At 42.0% G+C, this 10,872-nt stretch overlaps 1 non-coding gene across 1 annotated transcript; it reads right to left on the bottom strand.

Moving 5' to 3' along the window:
* Positions 1 to 8,376: 8,376 nt before the first annotated feature.
* Positions 8,377 to 8,459, bottom strand: TRNAL-UAA (transfer RNA leucine (anticodon UAA)). The gene has a single exon. It is a non-coding gene; the product is annotated as a tRNA-Leu (tRNA).
* Between the last annotated feature and the right edge of the window lie 2,413 nt (positions 8,460 to 10,872).

Raw genomic sequence — 10,872 nt, 5'->3', positions numbered from 1 at the left:
TCTGAATCTTGAATCTCCTAACTAGATAAAGTTCACCTTAGTTGAAGAAGAAAGAGAAGAAGGAAGAAAAGGAAAAGAAGTATGAGAATGCCTGAACCCATTCTATATTAACTATATTTTCTTAATACTGTATTCTTAATGCTCTGGCCTCTGGGTCCTTCCTGACCAGGGAGAAACTGCCCCTCCCAGGTTTAGCTAATTTCTAGAGATACCAGACAACTCAGGACAGCCCCTATGCCCCAATTTCCTGCTGAAATTACTCACACTAGCCAATCTAAGCCTGCTCAGTCTGCCTTACCAATTCTTCCCTGTGAAAATCACAGTATCGTTTCTTGCCCGCGCTTTGCCCTCATTCCTTCTGCCTCTTGACTGACCCCGGTGTTTCCCAAGTGACCGTACATGGTGCCCTGTGATTCTTCTTTCTAGGGACCTGTAAATATAAAATTCTTCTTTCGTAAGTCATTTCCACGTCACATGTCTTATCATACCTGATTAAAACAAATCCTGAGTATATTTTAAACACATACCCTAAATGAGGGTTAATATATGTACAATAAATAGAATGAACTGTGAACTATACTCAGTAAATTTCAAGTTTGTTCATTTATTCAGCAGGCATTTTTATACAGTGCACATAATGTGCTAGAGACACTCCGCTAGGCATAGTTCCCATTTCACTGCAGTAAGGTTGCAGTGCTGTCATTTCATCTCTGCCAGGCACTCTGATAAGTGGTTCAGAGACATCAAAATCTATTTAGATGAAAACGAAACCAGGTGGTTCCCAATGAACCAGGTGGTATACAATGGCCCTCTATCCAGCAGTGGAGTATATGTGAGGAATATGGAATCAAGTTCCCTGATTCTTACGTGGCATATTTGTAACTGAACAGACTCATTAAAACTTGGGGCATTATTATTTATCTCATTTGAACAATTAGCAAATGTGTTGTATGCATTCAAGTTGTTCACTAATTAGCTGCAATTGTATCCAAAAGCAAAATAAAGAGAATAAATAAGATCTCCAAATTTGAACTTGCTACTAAGGACAAAAGAAAGCCACTTGTTTAGGGTTTCTCAAACTAGACATGACTTCTGTGTTGTAAAGCTGATGGTTAATCCAAATTTCTACTATTCTTCAATTTCATAGTCAATTTTGGAGTTTGAAAATATAATTATATTAAAACAATAATGATGGATATAATGTGGTGAAGGGCCTATTCAAACAATTACAATAACAGCTCATGCAAGTTGTGTCAGTGATTTAGGATTCTTTTCAATGGCAGGTTTATCATTAAAGTTTGAAAGAGGAAAAAAAAAAGTTCAACTTACTGGCTGGATTTAACATAGTCTTAATGTGCTGTTAAACACAGTACCTATAGGACTTCTGGTCAAGATGGCAGCACAGGTAAATGCTATGCTCCCCTTCTCACATGTAATTTTGACCACATCAAAATTACAACTAAACTATAGAACAGCCATCATTTGATAACTGCCTGAATACTAGCTGAATAAAAGACCCATAACTAAGGGCATACAGAAGAAGCCACATGGAGACTGGTAGGAGAGGTGAAGACACTGAACTGGCTGGTCCCACACCCACATGTGGCAGATAAAAATCAGGAGGGATATCTCAGTTGCAGAGGTCCCCCCTGAGGAGCAAGGGGTCCCAGAACTACACTAAGCTCCCCAGCACAGGGTTCCAGTTTTGGGAAGAGACGTCCCCATACCTTCTGGCTGTGAAAATCAGCAGAGATTGTGGCTGAGATGAAGGGCTACTGGAGTCCCATGCATTCCTCTTAAAGGGCCCACATACAGACTTACTTGCTGATGGACTCAGTCACTATGAGCTCCAGTGCTGGGGACTTATGGGGAGGAACTGAGTTATCTAGCTTCAGGGTGAAGGGTGGAGGAGCAGCTTTCTCCCAGACAGAAGTATGAGCAGATGCTATTTTCTTTTCTTGAGCCCCCCCCTCCCCAATCTGCACAAACAGGTGGCTACCATATATGAGTTTCCATCAATCTAGCTAACACTGTAGGCCCTGCCCTGGTAATTCCCTGATACTCCACCCCACCCAACTTGCAGGCCTACCCAAGCCGCTTCTAGTGGCTTTTCCATACAAATGACCTGTCTTGGCTCATGCTTTTGACTTTTCTAAAATCACACAAAGGTTCACAAACCCCAAACAAGCAGCATCTGGACTCAGTGTGCCCCATACCTCTTCCTAAATGGCTCGAAGTCTGACACTAGTGGCAGCTAGGCTCAGTTCACAGCTTAGCTTCTCCCAGGCACCTCCTAGCCCAGCACAAGTAGCAATCATCTGCAGATCACTTTGTAACTTGTATCGGGTGGCCCCAGACCAGGCATAGGCAAAGGCTGACCTTGGCTTGCATCACAGGCCCTCCCAAGAAGCCCCAGAACCAACACACCTGGTGCTTCAGACCACACCAGAGCACCACCTCCAGAAATGACATATCCAAAGGGCAGGCTAGGAAAGCACCAGAGCCTCACTAGAGCAAATCCTGCTCTGTGGGGTGAGCTCCCGCACAACAGCTTCTCTGCTACAATCACAGCCATTCCTCACAGCCAATCAGTCTTAGGGTCATCCCAAACCACTGATTAACAAACAACAACCAAGGCTCAACCACAACAGGAAGGCACACACAATTCACACAAGGGACACTCTTGGAACACCTGACTCAGGTGACCAGGGAATACTGTGCCACTGGGCCACACAGGACACCTATTACATAAGGCCACTCTACTGAGACCAAGAGACATAGCAGATCTCCCTAATATATAGAAACAAACACAGGGAGGTAGCCAAAATGAGGAGACAAATATGTCCCAAATGAAAGAATACAACAAAACTCCAGAAAAAGAACTATACAAAATGGAGACAAGCAATCTACCAGATGCAGAGTTCAAAACACTGGTTATAAGGATGCTCAGTGAACTTAGGGGAAGATTCGATGAACTCAATTAACAATTAACAAAGAGATAGGAAACATAAAAATGGAGATAGAAAACAAAAAAGAACCAGTCAGAAATGAACACTACAATAACTGAAATGAAGAATACATTACAAGGAATCCACAGTAGGTTAGATGAAGCAGACAATAAAATCAGCTATTTGGAAGACAACATCAGCTAGTGGAAAACACCCAATCAAGACAGCAAAAAAGAATACAAAAAAAAAAAAAAAAAAAAAAAAGGATAATTTAAGGGGCTTCTGGGACAATATCAAGCATATCAACATTCGCATCATAGGGGTACTAGAAGGAGAAAGAAGAGGGATTGAAAAGCCATTTAAAGAAATAATAACTGGAGAAAAAAATAATGATGGAAAACTTCCCTAACCTCGTAAAGGAAATAGACATACATGTCCAGGAAGTGCAGAGAGTCCCAAACAAGATGAACCCAAAGAGGCCCACACCAAGATACATTAAAATTAAAATGGCAAAGGTAAAGATAAAGAGAGACTCTTAAAAGCAGCAAGAGAAAAGCAGTTAGTTACCTATAAGAGAGCTCATAAGACTATCAGCTGATTTCTCAACAGAAACTTTGCAGGCCAGAAGGGATTGGCATGAAATATTCAAAGTGGTGAAAAGCGAGGACCTACAATCAAAATTACTCTACTCAGCAAAGCTATCATTTAGAACTGAAGGAGAAATAAAGAGCTTCCCAGACAAGAAAAAGCTAAAGGAATTCATCACCACCAAACCAGTATTACAAGAAATGTTAGAGGGACTTCTCTAAGACAAAAATTAATAAATAAATAAATAAATAAATAAATATTAAAAATATGAATAATAAAATCTTATCAATAATTACTTTAAATGTAAATGGATTAAATGCTCCAATCAAAAGATGTAGAGGGGTTGAATGGATAAGAAAAGAAGACTCATGCATATGTTGTCTCTACACAAGATCTACTTCAGATATTAAGACACACACAGACTGAAAGTAAAGATTGGAAAAAGCTATTTCATGCAAATGAAAACAAACAAAAAAACCTGAAGTAGCAATACTTATATCAGACAAAATAGACTTTAAAACAAAAGCTATAAGAAGAGACAAAGGAGGACTCAGCGATTCTACTTCTGGGTATTTATCCAAAGAAAACCAAAGCACTAGTTTGAAAAGACATATGCACCCCCTATGTTCACTGCAGCATTATTTACAATAGCCAAGATATGGAAGCAACCTGAGTGTCCACTGATACAAATGGATAAAGAAGAGTTACATACATACAATAGAGTATTACTCAGCCATAAAAAAGAATGAAATTTTGCCATTGGCGACATCATGGACCTAGAGGGTGTTATGCTGAGTGAAACAGGTCAGACAAAGAAAAGACAAACACCATATAATTTCACTCAAATGTGGAGTTTAATAAACAAAACAAAAGTAAACAAAACAGAAACAAACTCATAGATACAGGGAACGTTTTGATGGTTGCCAGATGAGAGGGGGGGCTGAAAGGGGGGAAGGGATTAAGATGTGCAAATTGTTAGTTATAAAAACTCATGAGGATGTAAAGTACAGCATCAGAAATATAGTCAATAATATTGTGATAATTGTATGAGGTCAGATGTGAACTAGATTTATCCTAAGTTCTGTAAATGTCTAATCACTATGTTGTATACCTGAAAATAATATAATATTGTATTCCAACTGTAATTCAAAAATAACAAAATTATTTTTAAAAACACAGTAACTATGGACAGCACTTTATCTGGATTTTATAGTCAGAATAAAACAGACAGAATTTAACACATACATTTACCTCAAATCAACCATTAGGTGTCACTGTTTAAATATATTGGCAACACTTCCTGCAGTTCTTCAGAAAGTCCTATAGAAAATTTCAAACAATTTTGAATAACTTAACGACTAGTTCAAACCTAGAATAAGAATGCTTATAAATCCACACTCTTAATTTATAATTCAAAGTAGTGATTTAATTTCTCATTGTTAAAATAATCATTGGAAAATCATTCTAAGCTTAGTGGTGGTATACCTACAAATGATTCAAATTTAAATACAAAATATTTTAAGAATTTTGAAAAATAAAGAGTCTAATATAATAAGCCTACTTTTCAAAGGAAAGTAAAGATTCTGATACATTTTAGGACAGGATTTCAATTTTGAAGAACTGATATCGTCTGGCTCTATATACATATATAAAATTTTGAGTGAAAAAAAGCATTACTTTTTAAATTTATTAAGAAAAATTGTGTCGAATTCTGCCTACCACCTACGTGCAGTGGGTCTGGGTGTATAATCCTGTCTGTCAATGGAGATTGTGAATGTAAAAGTATTTTGAAAACTGCCAAGTTGGTCTACACATGCAAGGTAAGGTTTCTTTCTACTCATGCAGCATTGTTCTCCTGTAGTTCCCACAAAAGATGGCTCTAGAAAAGGGAAGTGAACTCAGTTACAAAACACCTACTTTTTTGAGAAGAATGTTACAGCCTCATAACCACTTTATGGAGGTAAATGTTATTTTCCGATTTGCAAAAGACTGGTAACCTGGGAAAGTTGGTTATTCTGTCGGACCTCAAAGCCTGAGTTCTTTCTACTGAGTCACCCTTGTGGTTTAAACTTTTATAAACTGAATCATATTCTTAAATTTTGCTGCATTAAATTCAATTCACTTAGAGAATCCTACTTATCAGAGGAAATTGATAATAAAATATTTTGCAGAGGGTATAATAAAGCAAAAGATCCCATCTAAATTAGCTTCTTAAGACTGTAGTTAAGTAGGCCATGTATGTTGATCAATACAAAACCTGTGATGCAATGCCCTAGGATCTATCTACTAGATTCTCTTGTTTCTACACCAGCGTCATTTCACCCCTCTTTGTGGCATCTCAGTGATCTGTTGGCCAGTTTCAGCAAGCTCAAGAAGAATACTAACTAGTCTTTTACCATCTGTGCTATAGCATAGTCACTGGTTACTACTGACTAGAAGCTTGATCTACAATATAGTTTCAAAGGAACAAAGTAAAAATCCACACTAGTCTTTGCCTATTCTTGGTAGTATCATTCCACATCTGCACCTGAACATATTAATACAAACACATAAATTAGCATGAGCTGGAAAGGCTTCCCATCAGTATCGTTCCTTCCTTTGCTCAGGTTTTAAGAAGGAAAAGAGAGAGATAGACTGAGCTGAGTCTAACTGGCTATTGACTGAATTAAACAAATTCCTGTCCCCCCCAAAAATATTTCTTGCCAATTCAACATGCCCTCTCTCCCAAGCCTATGTAGACTGATCAAGAGTTTCTACATCAATAGACATAGCTGCTTCCAAACGCAACACTAATCAGATTGCTTCTTGCTTCGAATCCTTCAGTGGACTCCAGACACCAAACTTAGCATGGTTTCCAGATGGCTTTCCCCACCTGTGTCTCTCCCTTTCCTCCCTGCTCCTCCCAGAACCCCGCTCTTCTTCCTTCAGTTCTCAACTAAAGCTGACTCTCTGGAAAGAATTAGGGCTTCCCACACTGCTCCTTTGGCACCTTGGGCATAATTCATATTTTCTCATTATAAATGTGGTTCATTAAAATCTCTCTCTCTCTCTCTCTCTCTCTCTCTCTCTCTCTCTCTCTCTCTCTCTCTCTTTCTCTCTCTTCCTAGAGGTACAATTCAATTTAAAACTATTAGATGGGCCCAAACATGGTAGATGTTACACTTGGGATGGGGTAGGGAATTACAAATATGGATAGAAAAATTAAATAAAATCTGCAGTGTTTAATCAGACTTGGAAGTATTGGTATGAACTCCTAGATATAAATTAGATAGGCAGGTAGGTAGGTGGGAAGGTAGATATACAGACAGACACATATTCTCTAATTCTGTGCACGGAGAGGGGCTGGGACCAGAAACCCATCAAAAGCAATAAGCACACCTAGCACTGAGATCTTGGTTTCTAAATACCATCTTCCACTAAAGGGAACCAGAGATCTTTTGAAAATGGCTGGTTCTAGGGCTGGGTCAGGGAAAATACAAGGTAAGCAAGGGATATGTTGAACTAGGAAGTAAGGAAGTGCTAAAGTATGAGGGAGACATCAAAAGGCAATTTGAATGGACTGCCACCGGCCAAATCTGGGACACTTTGCGCATCAAGACAAATAATTGTAGAATGGATGGTAACCCTTAATTAAAATAGGACACCATGCGTACATACTTACATTACTTACGATTCCATAACTACTTGAAGAAAATGGGAAGTTTGATGAGTAATTGGATAATTACATAGTTTTAAAGCACTTTTCCTCGAAATATGTATTAATCCCAAGGGGGAAAAGCACAACTTTACAGTGGAGAAGCCTGGCAGAGAAGCTTAATTAAGTGAATTAAGATCAGGAACAGGCCACATTAAAACCATGCCACCTCAGAGGACGCCATGAGAACACAGCACCATCTCTGCACAGTCCTGCTGAAGAAGCAGAACCTGAATCTAATCATGAGGAAACAGACAAACCCAAACCGGCCAAGGGATGTGCTACGTAGGATTGGCCTGTCATCCTCAGGAGGGTCAAGCTCGCAAAAGTCAGGTGGGACTGAGGAGGTTACTGATTGAAGAAGCCTAAGGGGATGCGACAAGTAAAGGCAATGCGTTATTCTGCACAGGAGCCTTTTACTATAAAAGACAACTGGCGATGAAATGGGGTCTGGGGTTAGATGATAATGAAGCATCAAGGTGAATGTCCTCATTTTAATGGTTGTAGTGCGGCATCTAGTGTAGCTTACTCTCACATGTTTTTAAATAAAGGGCTCTTTGCACTGTACTTGCAACTTTTTTCCCCTCTAGGTTTTTCATTCCTTTCATGTAAAAAACAAACCAACAAAAAACTATGATACAAAACGACACCATGCATTTGTATTTTTTAAACGTAAGCCAAACGCAAGTTAGGATCCATTTTAGAACTATGATACGTACTGTCTCAGGCTACGAGGAGTTCATGGAAGAACTGTGTGCAGATAATTAATTTTAGCGAAAAGAAAGAAAAAAGGTAGAGATTATCCTTGACTTTCTGCAGGGGCAGTTTTCTAACCACGCTACCCCGTCACCAGCGCCCTCCCCGCGCCGCCGGCTCCCGAACCTGGGGAGCAGAACCCGGCAGCGCTGGCGGCCGCCTGAGTCCCGGCCCCGCCTCGGCCCCGCGAGCGTTGCAGGCGGCGCAGCCGGGGCCTATTGAGGCGCCGCCGGAAACGCGGCCGCCGCCCGTGCCCCACGCCCAACCTGCCCGCTGCCTGGTCTCGGGCACAGGGAACGCGGGATTCTTGAGTCCAAGGCGTGGTGTGTTCAGTGAAATTGATATTTTAAAAATATATAAAATATTTTAACGTGAGAGGGAAAAAGCTTCTACCAGGAGTGGGGTTCGAACCCACGCGGACATATGTCCATTGGATCTTAAGTCCAACGCCTTAACCACTCGGCCATCCTGGTGCAGGCGAAGGGTGTCTCTCTCGCTCTTCCTACAAGGCCTGTTCCACCGTCCTCCTCGCTCCCTCCTTCTGAAATCCTTCGATTTTTCGCCGTGGCCTTTCCAGTTCTCCCGACCGGAGCGGCAGTAGCCTTCTCGCCAGAGCCCCCGCTGCCCGCCGCCTCAGCTCACTGTTGCCCCCGGGCCGCCACGGCTGCGAGGGCAACTGCACTGGCGCTCCGCGCGCTTTGGACGACCGGCGGCACGCCCAGGTCCCAGCCAATTCTGCTTTCGGTTTCGAGGTGCGCGGGCGCGGGAAACAAATTCCAGTCAACCTCTGGATTCCTAGCAGCAAGTTTTGGAGGCGCCCGAGACTCGCGGTGGTGCGGGGACCGAGCCCAGAGCGCGGTGTTTGGTTTGTTTTACTCTCAACAGCATAAACGTCAAGAAATGAGTTGCACGGGCAGCAGGAGAGTTCTTGGACCCTTGTACCAGTGGGTCGCTTTTCTTCGCAGCATGTGTCACAGATCACCGGGGAAGAAAGCTGTGTAGAAACCTGTGTCTATACTGTACCACGGCAAATGCAGGGCGGTGTGTGTGGCACTGTTTGCCCTTCCTGCCGGCTGCAGGCACCACAGCCACTGCACCGCCTCACTGGGAGTTCCGTGGCCTCCTCCCTGTTCCCACGACTCAGCCGTGCACTTGGACACTTACGTTCCTTGATCTTCACTGTTCAGCAACGCTTTCCTTGCTGTGCTGAAAAGATTTAGTTTGCTCTGTCAACTCCTTTTCCAGGATTTCCGCTCCATTTCCCACTATCCAGTGCTTCACTTTTGTGGGCAGAATTAAAATGTTATTGTTTTGTGCCACTAAGTTATTATTTTTGTTAATAAAGCCATACATTAAAATTCTGAGACTGATCAACGAGGATATTGTAACGGAGCCCTGGGAGCACTGCACAGAGAGACAGGCTATCTGAGAATGAAGCTACGGCAGGGAAAGCAGAGTTCTCAGGTGAAGAGTCCAAGGTCTGGTTCCATCATTGACTGGAGTCCTCGCCTTCATTCTTACCGGAGTCTGGGTCATGCTGCTCTTTTCCAAATTCACATCTTACATCAGATGGTCTGGGAAGTAGACCACAAGTTCTATCCCTAGGTCCTAGCTGCAAGGGAAGCTAGGAAGCCAAGTTCTGGCTCTACCTTAGGAAGCAGGCCTCAAAAATGGAGGAAATTCCCTAAACATAGGAAGAGTATTCAAAAGATTCTGGCAACTGCAAGACATGACAAATATCCACTTGAGTGTTGGAACAAAATGTGAAAAGTACTGCATAGTGACATTTGTTACAACTGACAATATTAGAAAATGACAATATTAAGACAGATTTTGTAACACTGAAATGGTTCATGTTCAGGAAGTGCATTTGACATACTTCTTAAGAGAAATGTTTCACTCTGTTTAAATTATTCTGTGTGTGTGTGTGTGTGTGTGTGTGTGTGTGTGTGTGTAAGCCATGATGTTCTTTATGCATTCTATGGTGGTTTAAAAAATATGTCCATAAATTCTATGATACACCTCCCTTCAAGAGATAGAGCCTAATTCCCTTCCCCTTCCATGTGGGCTGGACCTAGTTACTCATTTCTAGTGAACAATATAAAACAAAAGACACCAGGTCATCAGGGGCACTGCTGCCATCATCTGGGTTGCTCTCTCTCAGATCATGCCCTCCGGAGGAAACCAGCTGTTATGTCATGAGCAGCCCTTTGAGAGCCCCATGTAGTGAAGAACAGCCAACAAGCAACTGAGGTTCCCACATGAGTCAGCTTGGGAACAGATCTTCCAATGCAGTCAAGCCTTTGGATGACTAACCCTGAGCAACATCTTGACTACCACCTCATGAGAGACCCTGAACCAGAACGACCCGTTGTCATGCAGGGACGCAGCTCCCGCTCCCCGCACAAGAACGCAGGATATGGTGAGGCCAAAAAGGAACAATAATGGAGCCATAGATAGGGGAGTCATACCACTATTCTCGCTGGTGGCTGGTCGAGACACAGGAAGTAGGATCCACACGATCTGCAATGTAATCTGCTTGCTAACGGCACTTGCTAGCTGCAATCCGTGGTGCGCTTCTCTGTCAATCAACCAACCTACCAGCGTAGCCACGGCAGTTATATCAGTGGCCAATGGCTAACTGGTAACAGCTGATGGCCAAATAGTCACAGCTGATGACCATCTACTACTTGAGCCAGCACCTTTCCATGTGAGGCCGAGAGCCTGGAAACTGCCCTCTGGGACTCTGTCCCCACAAATAAAATAAACATTTATTGTTTTAACCTGAAAAGTTTTGTGCTACTTTTATGTAGCACAGAAAATAAACTAGCCTTTTTGTCCATAATAAAGGCTTGCCATAACTAATGCACATACTGACTAGAGTTA

This window comes from Rhinolophus sinicus, linkage group LG05, assembly GCF_036562045.2.
Source record: "Rhinolophus sinicus isolate RSC01 linkage group LG05, ASM3656204v1, whole genome shotgun sequence".
Lineage (NCBI taxonomy): Eukaryota > Metazoa > Chordata > Mammalia > Chiroptera > Rhinolophidae > Rhinolophus > Rhinolophus sinicus.
Note: the sequence above shows the minus strand (reverse complement) of the source record. Positions and strands in the feature narration are given on the sequence as shown.